The 12,952-nt window shown below is 40.2% G+C and overlaps 1 protein-coding gene across 7 annotated transcripts in view; it reads left to right on the forward strand.

Annotated features, from left to right (window-relative positions):
* Positions 1–12,952, forward strand: part of Ncoa3 (nuclear receptor coactivator 3) — a 96,497-nt gene that overhangs the window by 44,047 nt on the left and 39,498 nt on the right. For all 7 annotated transcript variants that reach the window (XM_042702172.1, XM_042702175.1, XM_042702174.1 and 4 more), the window contains exon 2: positions 345–422. The gene's annotated coding sequence lies outside the window, so the exon portion shown is untranslated. The remainder of the gene's footprint in view (positions 1–344; positions 423–12,952) is intronic.

A 12,952-nucleotide genomic window follows, 5' to 3' on the forward strand; every position in this document is an offset into this window, starting at 1 on the left:
ATCTACAAATTCAGAGCATCCATCTGTTCAGATCACTTCTTAGGATTTACAGCTGGTCTCCTTCATTCCCACTTTACTTATCCATATTTACAAACAGTGACAGAGTATATTGTGTATACCATACATTAAAAAAAAGGAAAAGGCAGAAGTATTGATACATGGGAAAATAAGGCATTTACTCAAATTCTTAGGAAGAGGCATTGTACTTGATAGCTTTTATTTGTTTTTGTTTTAAGTTGAAGGAAGGAAGAGATTGGAACAGTGAATTTATGTTTGACTGATACTAATGTTTATTTGAAGAAAGGGCAATAAAATTCAACCCTTCCTCCTTTTTTTGTTCTCAGGCTCAAAATACTTGCTGAACAGTGGACTCAGAGACCATTAAATATAAACTGGTACTTGACCAGCATTTGATTAGTCAGGTAATTTATTCATTTTATTTTAACTTGATCCATTGTAATTTTATTTCAACTTTTTAACTACTACCCTTTCCTTTCATTTATGGTTTAATTGATACTTATTTTATACTTGATGCTTTTCTCTTTAATGTTAATTCTAGTTGAAAGAATGGACATGGGATATTCACTCTAATATATACTCATTTATGTTCATTTACATGTATGTGAATGGGTAAACAAACATAACCTTGGGAAGGGAGAAAACATCCCTCTGCCTCCCATGAGTAAACATTTTAAGGACACTTAGTCTGAATGAACCCTAGCCCATGTTTACCATTTTACCTGGTGAAGATGCATTTTCCCAGATTGTGCTGGCAAATAGAATTTCAAATAGCGGCGCTGGGAAGTTGGCTCAGTGGTAGAGCGCTTGCCTTGCATGCATGAGGCCCTGGGTTCGATTTCTCAGCACCACATAAGCAAAAAGAAAAAAGCTGGAAGTGGTGCTGTGGCTCAAGTGGTAGAGCACTAGCCTTGAGTTGAAGAGCTGAGGGACAGTGCTCAGGCCCAGAGTTCAGGCCCCACAACCGGATCAAAAAAAAAAAGAATTTCAAATAACCTCATTCTTAACCTTGAATGTTGCACCAGAATAAGAAAAAACAAGAATAGAGAGTTGTCTAATATCCAAGAAAGCAGTTATGCTTTGCCTACTTACATGTCTTTTGTTAGTAAAACCATCATTCTCTTAGACTTTTGCAGTTTTGAATCTCATTTCCTTTGATGTGTTTAGCAAACAGGCTTTATCTAGTTTGCGCTTTTTTCCCTTTCTCTTGTTATGTTTGTTCTACTTTCTGTTTCTAATTTTAGCTTCCTTTAGACCAAGACTCCATAATTTCATGCTTCTATTTCTACTTCTTTATCCATTTGTATTCGTTTGTAATTTTGCTAGAATTTTCAAAAAAAATACAACTTTTTTTCTTTTTTGCTGGTAATGGGGCTTGAACTCTGGGCTTGGGTGCTGTCCCTGCGCTCTTCAGCTCAAGGCAAGTGCTAACTTTTTTTCTTAAATATATTTTTTCCTTGGCTTACAAGAAAAGGTACAAGAGCCGGGTGCCTGTGGCTCATGCCTGTAATCCTACCTACTCAGGAGGCTGAGATCTGAGGATCATGATTCAAAGCCAGCCTGGCAGGAAAGTCCATGAGACTCTTCTCCAATTAACCACCAGAAAACTGGAAGTGGTGCTGTGGTAGAGTGCTAATCTTGAGCTGAAGAACTCAGGTACAGCACTCAGGCCCAGAGTTCAAGACCTAATGAGGAGTGGGGAATGAAAAAGGCTGAGGTAGAGTACCTGCTCTACAGCAGTGTGTGGGGGGAAGGGAGTGGAGAGGGAAAGAAAGAGGGAGGAAAGGAGATAGAGAAAGATTTGAAATAGCTCTTTTTTTTTTTCCTGGAAATTTAAGTTACCAGCCTTTAGCTTTTGTACTTTGCCTAACTTGCATTGATTTTTCTTCTCTTCCTTCTCTCCTCCTCCTCCTCCTCCTCATCCTCCTGCTGCTGGGAACAAAAGATTTTTATTAATCTTCATGGCTATTTTTAGCATCAGACTTAAATGTTACCCTTTCAAAAAAGCACCAAGACCATAATAGTTGAAAAACAAGTACTTGCTGAAGATGTATTCTGTGAGTTTGATCATAAATGCCTTGGAGAAGGATACAAACTGTAGATGGTAGAAATTTAGAATAGCCATGTTTACAGCTTTGCAGAAATAGTGTAGTAATTATTTCCATTGCACATGACATTTTAAGGATAATAATTATGATTAGCAGCATTACACTGGCACAATCAAGCTCTTGTATAGTAGCAAAGGTATACAAAACTGTTAAAAATAGGCTAGAATCACTAACAGTTTTTATTTACAGGTTACTAGCTTGATAAAGTGTCTTGCTATGCTTGGCATTTAGATGGCTTATTTGGGGAACTCATTTAATATACAATAACTACCATTGGCATCATAGTTACAGATTGCACAAATATCTATTAATATATAGTTTAGAATCTGGGGCTTGAACCTCAGGGCCTGGAAGATGTCACTGAGCGCTTTTGTTCAGGGCTAGTGTTCTACCACTTTTTTTTTTTTTTTGCTGGTCCTGAGACTTGAACTTTGGGCCTGGGTGTGTCCCTGAGCTTCTTTCACTCAAGGTAAGCATTCTACCACTTGAGCTATGGTGCCATTTCTGGCTCTTTTGAGTTTATTGGAGATAAGAGTCTCATGGACTTTCCTGCCCCGGCTAGCTTTGAACCACAATCCTCAGATCTCAGACAACTGAGTACCTAGGATTACACTGAGCCATTTCTTTCTCACATTTTTTACACACACACACACACACACACACACACACACACACACACTTGTTTTTGCTTTTGTTTTGGTCAGTTGTTAGGCTTGAACTCAAGCCCTGGGCTTTGAACTTGCCCTGGACTGGGTACTGTCTTTGAGATTTTTCACTCAGGGCTAGCACTCTACCACTTTGAGCCACAGAGTACCGCTTCTAGTTTTCTGGGGATTAATATGAGATAAGAGTCTTATGAACTTTCCTGCCAATCTAGTTTCAAATCCTGAGTAGCTAGAATTACAAGTGTAAGCCACTGGCATCTGGCCCTTTAACCTTTTTTCCCCCCCAAATTATAGCCTTATAACTTTTTATATCTTTCTAACTTGAGAAAAGATCTCTTGTATGAGATGATTTTTTAAAAATAGTTCTCCATCCTTTGTGGTTTAATTTGAAATGATTAAAAAATTTAATTTAAACAAAATTTTTAACATGAAATACTTCTAGTTCATCTTATTATTCTAGTGAAGGTAAAGGAAGAAAACAATCTCAGGTTACCTTCTTACATAACAATTCACACAATTTTTAATTTATTCCCAAAGTAATCAAAATATTTCTGCCCAAGAGTATAGTGGGACATTTTGGTAAAGCAAGAAATCTTTAAGAGGAAATAAAACTTCATCCCTGCAAATTAAAAGGGCAATGAAACTTTAATCTTAGCAGATCCATCAACATCAGTTACTATGCAGTTTTGTTCAGAAAGAGATCAGGGAATCCAATTAAGGCAGAATACTGATCCCTATTATCTATTAAAAATCTTCTAACTAACTCAAGAGATACCTGGGGTTCCCAAGGATATTGAAGAGTTGACTTGTTGGGCTCGAATAGTGGGAACCTTTGGGTACCTTTAATTCTCAAAAACTGCCAGTTTGGAGATGGGAAACCCTTTCTCCAGTCCTTTTTCTAGTGTTAACTCTCACAGCAGAGGGGGTGTTGGATATAGTGGCCCCTTCTTAGGACATTTGGCTTTCCAGTGTTCTTTTTTCCACATTTATAGCATTTCCTCTTTAAGTTGCTTGCATCAGCATGCTATTTAGAGTTGCCCTGAGTCATTCCTTGGGGAGGCATTCCTTTAGAGGGAAATTTTCTGTTGATAATCATAGGTAGTATTTGACCTTGCATTTCAGCATATAATTGGGCTTGCCTCTCTTGCTGGTAATTTACCTCTCTTTGTTATACTTCTTTGTTATACCATTAAATCCTAATTGTTGAAATCTGTTAAAAAGGCTAGTTTACTAATGTTTGTCCTATTGAATCTGGGCTGGTATTAGTACAGATTCCAGGTGTCTCTGTTAACCATCCTTTTCCTGAGTTATACTTTGTCATAATTAATCATGCAGTTAAAAAGTTCTACATTGGTATTCCCAACTCAGTAGCTCCAGTTGGCTTCATCATTGAGAATGATAAGATTTCCCATTGATTTTATTTTATCCCTGACATGGACCTCATTATCATAACCTTGAGCTGCTGCTGTCCAATGGTATTCTTCACTCCTTGAGTGCAACAGACTGAGAATAGAACATCAAAGTCCTTCTAGTTGAGGTCACCAGTAGTAGTTATAATCTTAAATTGATCTAAGATTTTCCCAGTGTTCTTAGAAACGTGTGTGTGTGTGTGTGTGTGTGTGTGTGTGTGTGTGTGTGTACATGTGTACATATAGTGAGATATTTCTGTCATCCAAAAAAACTGTACATAAAGAGAATTTCAGACAATTTACTCTTGTCGTTTCTCAAAATGAAAATAAGCAGGAATATTGTATTAATATAAGTGTGTCCATTTACAGGGCAAGATTTTCCATTATCTAATTAATTATGTAGGACTTGAATTCAAGACCTGGGCGCTATCCCTGAGCTCTTGTGCTCAAGGCTCTACCACTTTGAGCCACAGCTCTACTTCTGGTTTTTGAGTGGTTAATTGGAGTCATGGGGACTTTTCTCTGAGCTGGCTTTGAACCATGCTCCTCAGAGCTCAGACTCCTGAGTAGCTAGGATTACAGGTGTGAGCCACTGGCACCTGGCCCATTATCTAATTTATAATGAGATGGATAGATAGATAGATAGATAGATAGATAGATAGATAGATAGATAGATAGACCACACATACACACATTATAATAATAAAGCTTTTTTTTCCTTCTGGCTCTGAGGCACTTGAATTCAGGACCTGGGCACTGTCCCTGAGCTAAAGTTTTGCTCAAGTGTAGCACTCTACCATTTGAGCCACAACTCTACTTCCAGTCCAGTCTTTTGGTGATTAATTGGAGATAAGAGTATTGGACTTTCTTGGCTGGGCTGGCTTTGAGCCGCAATCCCCAGATCTGAGCCTACTAAGTAGGATTACAGGTGTGAGACACCAATTCCTGGCTAATCTCTCTTCTTTAAAGTCATAGTTCTTTAGAATACACACCAATTGATAATTGCTATAAATGTTAGCTATTGTTCCCATTTTTGTTTTCTGTGTCTTATGGGAATTAACTTCTGGCTGGCTCGCCAATTTCTGTCACAACATACATGATGGGTGGGTGGGTGGATGGGTGGATGGGTGGAGTGGGTGGATGGGTGGAGTGGGTGGATGGGTACGTGGATGGGTGCGTGGATGGGTGCGTGGGTGGATGGGTGGATGGGTGGATGGATGGGTGGATGGGTGGGTGGGTGGGTGGGTGGGTGGATGGATGGATGGATGGATGAGGGGGTTCCATCAGCTTTAGAATTTTCACAAAATTGCAGGTCCTTAAGTCTTTCATGGTGTCTTACAAAAAGGAGAGTCCCACAAGGTGAAAATTATAGAAAGGGCCTATTTTTTAATATAACAAGAGGAATAGGAAAAAGAAACTTCCTTGGCTCCTCATGCAGGAAATGAGTGTTAAAGATTTGAAACTGATGGGGCTCGGAAGGTGGCTCAGTGGTAGAGCGCTTGCCTTCCATGCTTGAGGCCCTGGGTTTGATTCCTCAGCACCACATAAGAAAAAAAAGCCAGAAGTGGTGCTGTGGCTCAAGTGGTAGAGCGCTAGCCTTGAGCTGAAGAGCTGAGGGACAGCACCCAGGCCCAGCAGAGTTCAGGCCCCACAACCAGACCCCCGCCCCCCCCCCCCAAAAAAAAAAGATTTAAAGCTGATTTGATTCTTGGGTTCCTGCTTTTTCCTCTTCTTTCTCTTTTCCTTGTTCTCACTTTCCCGTCTTTCTCTTTCAGTTCCTCCCTTTCTACACTCCCATTTCCCAACCTCCTTGAGGGTAAGTTACATTTGTTGTATATCTTTTCTCTAACATTTCATGGTATTTATGAAGAATAGGATAATTCTCTTATATAACCATAGTAAACTAACAACTTCATAAATAGGCATTCATATAAACATATTGTCCAATTCCAATCTTAACCAGTTGCCTTAATGAAATCTCTTAGAACATTTTTCCTACTACCAGTATAGAATTTATTCTGGCATCAGATACTATACTTAGTTACTATAGTCTTAACCCTCCTTTTTCCCACAGTTGTGGGCCACTACATTTAGCATTTTAAAAAATTGGTTGAGATAGGGTGTTGTTTAGTTTTTTGTTGTTGTTGTTGTTTATAAAAATATAATGAAGGTAGTGTGCTGGCCTTTTAAGCTTAATGATTGCAAGATTGGACTGTTACTATAAATTTTTTTACTACATTGTATTCTTTTGTCTGGCTTTATTAGAATTCGTTTTTCAGGGAGTAAGTGTGCTGTTACTACACATCTGTGAGCCTAGAACTTGGAAGGCGGAGATCAAGAGCATTGTGGTTTGAGTCCAACCCAGGCAAAAAATGGGTTAGCTATGTTGCATGCTTGAATTCCAGTTATGGGGGAAAGATATGGAGATTTCAGTCCAAAGTAGGCCCAGCAAAATCAATAAACCCTATCCAAAATGGGTGAAAAGTTTATCTCAAATCCCACAACTCTCCCCACCCCCCAAAAAAGAAATGCATTTTCTAAATGTAGGATTGATCAATAGTTCCAGCTGGCCTTTGATCAATGTTACAAACACCCTCCCTCCTTCTTGTGAAACAGGGTCTTGCTATATTGCCTAGGAAGGTTTGGAATTCAGCTGTGTAGCTCAGGCTACCCTCAAACTTGTGAACCTCCTCCCTCAGCCTCCCACTTGCTGGTTTATACCTTTTTTTTTTGTAAAATATTTTTATTGGCCTGAAGTTGTAAACATAATCACTGGTGTACAAATTTTCTTCTTCTTCTTCTTTTTTTTTTTTTTGGCTGGTCCTGGGGCCTGAACTCTGAGCCTGGGCGTTGTCCTTCAGCTCTTCAGCTCAAGGCCAGCGTCCTACCACTTTGAGCCACAGCACCACTTCCAGCTTTTTCTGCTTATGTGGTGCTAAGGAATTGAACCCAGGGCCTCATGCATGCAAGGCAAGCACTCTACCACTTAGCCACCTTCCCAGCCCCGTAGTATAACAAATTTTCTTTCCAAACGGTAGCACTCCTTTAGAAAAGTATACTTTCTTTTAGGATAACTGTTATATTACTTTGTTTTATTTCATACCACTTATTATTTATGCAAAGATTAGCAGTAAGCACTGCCATTTTTTTTTTAATTTTATTTTATTGTAAAGCTACTATACAGAGGGTTACAGTTACATGAGTGAGGTAATGAGTACACTTCCTCTTGAACATTGTTACCCCCCTCCATTGTTTTCCCCCAGCACTGCCATTTTTAAACTTTTAGTTACTTAAAAACGGTGGCACATGCCTATAATCCTAGCTACTCAGGAGGCTGAGATCTGAGAATCACGGTTCAAAGAGATATAACCTCCAATAAATCACTAGATAGGAAGTGGCGCTGTGGTTCAAGTAGATCGCCCGCCTTGAATGAGGGATAGCCCAAGCCCTGAGTTCAAGCCCCACGTCCTACCAAAAAAAAAAACAAAACCACTGTGAAAGTAAAGTTTACATATAACATTTAGCCTTCTTAGGTTTACAGATTATTAAGATGGACAAATATAACCACCACTACAATCATGATATAAAACAGATCCATAAAGTTCCTTTGTGTGCCTTTGCATTTACTGTAGTCCCCTTTACTGGTCCTTGACCATCACAGGGGCCTTCCATCCAGCTCATTTGCTGTATGTCACTAGTTTTGCACTTTTTATGGTTTTGTGTTAGTGGCCTTGTCAATGTGTGTATTATTATCTTTTGTGGTTGTGGTACCATTCTTAGGTTTTCTTTTTCTGCTTGTATTTCTGTCTTGAAAGTTTGTATCACTACATCTTTTTTTTTTTGGTCAGTCGTAGGGCTTGAACTCTGGGCCTGGGCACTGTCCCTCAGCTCTTCAGCTGAAGGCTAGCACTCTTATCACTTGAGCCTCAGCCCCACTTCCGGCTTTTTCTGCTTATGTGGTACTGAGGAATCAAACCCAGGGTCTCATGCTTGCAAGGCAAGCATTCTACCACTGAGCCACCTTCCCAGCCCCTATTACTACATCTTTAAACTTCACTGATTCTTCTATACCACTCATCTCCATTCTTCCGATGTCCCTCAAAGGCATTCTGTATTTTTGTTACAGTCTATCTAGTTGCTAATATTTTCTTTCCATTCTTTCTTACAGTTTCCCATCTTTCTTATGTAATACTGTCTTTTCTTGCATATCATCTGTTTTCCTCTTTAGAATGCTTTGTATGTTAATCATAGTTAACATTGCACTATTGAATCCTAAGTGGTATTTGTTTTCTCCTTTTTTTTTTTTCATGGTGGTAATTGACTCAGGGCCTTCTGTGTGCTAGGCAAGTGCTCTAACAGTTGAACTCTCTTTTTGTTTTTGTTTTGTTTTTGAGAGAGGTCTTGATACCTTTGCCTAGCTAGGTTTTGAATTTGGGATCCTCTTACACATCTGCCTTCTGAATAGCAGGGAGCCCAGAAAAGTGGTGAGAAGAATTGTTTTTGAGGAACTTGGCTTTATTACAGCAAACTTTGGAGGCATTTTGCATGTATCAGCAAACCCTGTTTTTAGTGTATTGACTTCTCAATTAAGAATGTAGACGATTACACAAAACATTGTTCATAGCAACAGCATCCATTAAATAGTAAAAAAAAAAAAAAAGAACTCTCAGTGCCAAGTTCTTACTATAGATTGACTTCCTCAGCCTTTGCCACATTTTTAAAAACTTTAATTTTTATTATAGAACCTGTGGTTGTAGGGTCACCGTTAATTCCAGCAATCTAACATTTCCATATGTCAAGAAAGTTACTATCAAATATATTCTTTTTTTGGTCCGATCATGGGGCCTGAACTCTGGGCCTGGGCACTGTCCCTCAGCTCTTCAACTCAAGGCTAGTGCTCTACCACTTGAGCCACAGCGCCACTTCCGGCTTTTTTTTTTTCTTTTTGCTTATGTGGTGCTGGGGAATTGAACCCAGGGCCTCAGGCATGCAAGGCAAGCGCTCTACCACTGAGCCACCTTCCCAGCCCAAATGGTTGTACTATCATCTTTTTTTTTTTTGGTCCGGTTGTGGGGCCTGAACTCTGGGCCTGGGCGCTGTCCCTCAGCTCTTCAGCTCAAGGCTAGCGCTCTACCACTTGAGCCACAGCACCACTTCCGGCTTTTTTCTTTTTGCTTATGTGGTGCTGAGAAATCAAACCCAGGGCCTCAGGCATGCAAGGCCAAGTGCTCTACCACTGAGCCACCTTCCCAGCCCTCAAATATATTCTTAAAATAGGGGAGAACAAAGGAAGAAGTTACATTGTCCAAGAAGCATTGTACTCATAATCTGACTTACAGAATTGTAAACCCTTTGTACAACTACTTCACAATAATTTTTTTTTTTTTGGGTCCGGTCGTGGAGTCTGAACTCTGGGCCTGGGCGCTGTCCCTCAGCTCTTCAGCTCAAGGCTAGCGCTCTACCACTTGAGCCACAGCGCCACTTCCGGCTTTTTTCTTTTTGCTTATGTGGTGCTGAGGAATTGAACCCAGGGCCTCAGGCATGCAAGGCAAGCACTCTACCACTGAGCCATCTTCCCAGCCCAACACAATAATATTTTATTAAAAGGAGAGAAATCCCTCCCCTATTTGTAAATTAAATGGTTGTGAGATGCACACAGCTGTATGTCAGGTACCTCCAGAAATCAGTTGTTACTCACAAAGACATTACTGTAATTAAACTTGCCATAATTTTGGTGAATCTTTTATTATTAAGTGCTGTGGTCACAAATAGAAAAGCTACAGCTATTTTGCTTAAAATGATCCGACTTCTTTTCTCATCTTCTTTTAGTTAATTTATTTTATTTTATTTTATTATTTTTGCTGGTGCTGGGACTTGATCTCAGGGCCTGGATGCTATCCCTGAGCTTCTTTTGCCCAAGGCTAGCATTCTACCTCTTGAGCCAAAGCTCCACTTTCAGCTTTTCGTTGTTGCTGTAATTTATTGGAGAAGAGTATCATGGACTTTCCTGCCCTGGCTGGCATCAAACAGGGATCCTCAGATCTCAGCCTCCTGAGGAGCTAGGATTACATACATGAACCACCACTACATGACTAGTTAATTTACTTTTAATTAATCAATTTTAATGAATTACTTCTAACTCTTTTTTGGTCATGGAGCTTGAACTCAGGACCTGGCCACTGTCCCTGAACTTTTTTTCTTAAGGCTAGCACTCTACAACTTTGAGCTACTGTGTTACTTCCAGTTTTATAGAAGCTGATTGGAGAAAAGAGTCTCACAGACTTTTTTTGCCTAGGCTGGCTTCAAACTGCAATCCTCCTATTTTAGCCTCCTGAGTAGCCAGGGTTATAGGCGTGAACTATCAGCACCCAGCTTTACTTTTTTTTTTTTTTTTTTTTTTTGGTGGTCCTGGGGCTTGAACTCTGGGCCTGAGTGCTGTCCCTTAGCTCTTCAGCTCAAGGCTAGCACTCTACCACTTGAGCCACAGCGCCACTTCCAGCTTTTTTCTTTTTGTTTATGTAGTGCTGAGGAATCGAATCAAGGGCCTCATGCATGCAAGGCAAGCACTCTACCACTGAGCCACCTTCCCAGGCCCCTGTTTTATTCTAAAGGATATTTATGTGTTTTCTGGTGATCCTAGAGTTTGAACTCTGGGTCTCAACATTTTTGTTAGCAGCTGGCCTCAGACCAAGACCCTCCTATCTATGGTCTCCTGAGTGTGTCAACCATCATGTCCAACTTCTTTAATCTTGCTAACTTTTTACCTCAATTGTGCCAAACCAGGCCCCCCCCCTTTCTCTCTCTCTCTCTCTCTCTCCCCCTCTCCCTCCCCCTTCCTTCCCCCCTCCCCCTCCCTCTCTCTTGGTCATGGGGCTTGAACTCAGGGCCTCGGTTCTGTCCTTGAGCTCTTTTTGCTCAAGGCTAGCCCTCTACCACTTGAGCCACAGTGCCACTTTTCTGTTTATGTGGTACTGAGGAATTGAACCCAGGGCTTCATGCATGCTAGGTAAGCATTCTACCACTAAGCCCCTTGTAGAACTTTATTTTGCAACTTAATTAAGGAATATAATTGGCCTAAGTATCAGCTCAACAATCTGAAAGGTGAACTTCTCTGTGAATATCTAGTGTATAACTGTTAAAATGCTCAGTTTTTAAATGTATCTTCTCTTACTTTTTTCTGATTTGGCTTTGTTTCTAAAAACTATTTTGATAAGTTTATCTCTTCCAATCTATAATACTTAAGATATACTTAAGCCTATGTTACTTAGAGGTTGGTGTTGAAATTTCTGACCTTGAATAAGAATTTACTATGTACATCCATTGTTACATAGATGGTGGGTTAAAAGTTGTCTTTTCTGGGTCTATGCTTTGTGAAAAAGAGTATATATTGGACATGAGTGTGTGACAGCCAACATTTATCACAAGGTAACAGGTGTCTCATTCCTTTTCATGTCTTAAAGATTTGAAAGCTTTGCACACGCACACATGCTCAACATATGTTTCTAAGCTGTAAATATTTTCCATCATGTGTCATTTGTCATTAATACAAGAAAAATTCTAAGTAAATTCTTGATGAGCTTCACATCCTAAACATTCTGAGTACACAGCATCTGAAGACTAAAGAGCAAGATACTATCTTTCACAGTTTTAAAGCTAATATAAGGAAAAAATGTAATGTGTTCCAGACAACATACAACTTAATTTTTTTTAAATTTCCCTGCCTAATTTGTCCCTAATTTGTTCCTAGGATAGAAAGTTGACCTATACAATTAATTCCCCTCAACATAATCTACTACTGGTGTATTGCTATTGTTTGAAAAATTAATTAATTGGAAGTACTGTGGTTAGAACTCTGGTTTCTCTTACTAGGTAGGTACTTTTCTGTTTGAGCAATACCTCATCTGGTACTCTACCACTTTTGTCATGCTTCTAATCTAGCTTTTTTACTAGTTATTTTGGAGATGGACTTTTCTGCTTGGACTGGTTTTATACCATGATTTTCTAGATCTCAGCCTCCTGCGCAGCTAGAATTATAGGTGTGAACCAGTGGAACATTGGTGCTATAGTTTTCTCTTCCTTCCTTCCTTCCTTCCTTCCTTCCTTCCTTCCTTCCTTCCTTCCTTCCTTCCTTCCTTCCTTCCTTCCTTCCTTCCTTCCTTCCTTCCTTCCTTCCTTCCTTCCTTCCTTCCTTCCTTCCTTCCTTCCTTCCTTCCTTCCTTCCTTCCTTCCTTCCTTCCTTCCTTCCTTCCTTCCTTCCTTCCTTCCTTCCTTCCTTCCTTCCTTCCTTCCTTCCTTCCTTCCTTCCTTCCTTCCTTCCTTCCTTCCTTCCTTCCTTCCTTCCTTCCTTCCTTCCTTCCTTTTTTTGGTCTGGTCGTGGGGTCTGAACTCTGGGCCTGGGCGCTGTCCCTCAGCTCTTCAGCTCAAGGCTAGCACTCTACCACTTGAGCCATAGCACCACTTTCGACTTTTTTCTTTTTGCTTATGTGGTGCTGAGGAATTGAACCCAGGGCCTCATGCATGTAAGGCAAGCGCTCTACCACTGAGCCCCCTTCCCGGCCCCGGTGCTATAGTTTTCTTTCTGTGTGTATGATGGTTCTAGGCTTGAACTCAGGGCCAGGGAACTGTCCCTGAGCTTTTGTGCTCAAAGTTAGTGCTTTACCACTTGAACCACAGCTCCACTTGCAGCTTTTTTGGTGTTTAATTGGCAGTAAGAGTGTCATGAACTCTTGGGCTGTCTTTGAACCGTGATCCT

Source organism: Dipodomys spectabilis, unplaced genomic scaffold, assembly GCF_019054845.1.
Source record: "Dipodomys spectabilis isolate Male_0828 unplaced genomic scaffold, ASM1905484v1 ptg000317l, whole genome shotgun sequence".
In the NCBI taxonomy this organism is placed as follows: domain Eukaryota; kingdom Metazoa; phylum Chordata; class Mammalia; order Rodentia; family Heteromyidae; genus Dipodomys; species Dipodomys spectabilis.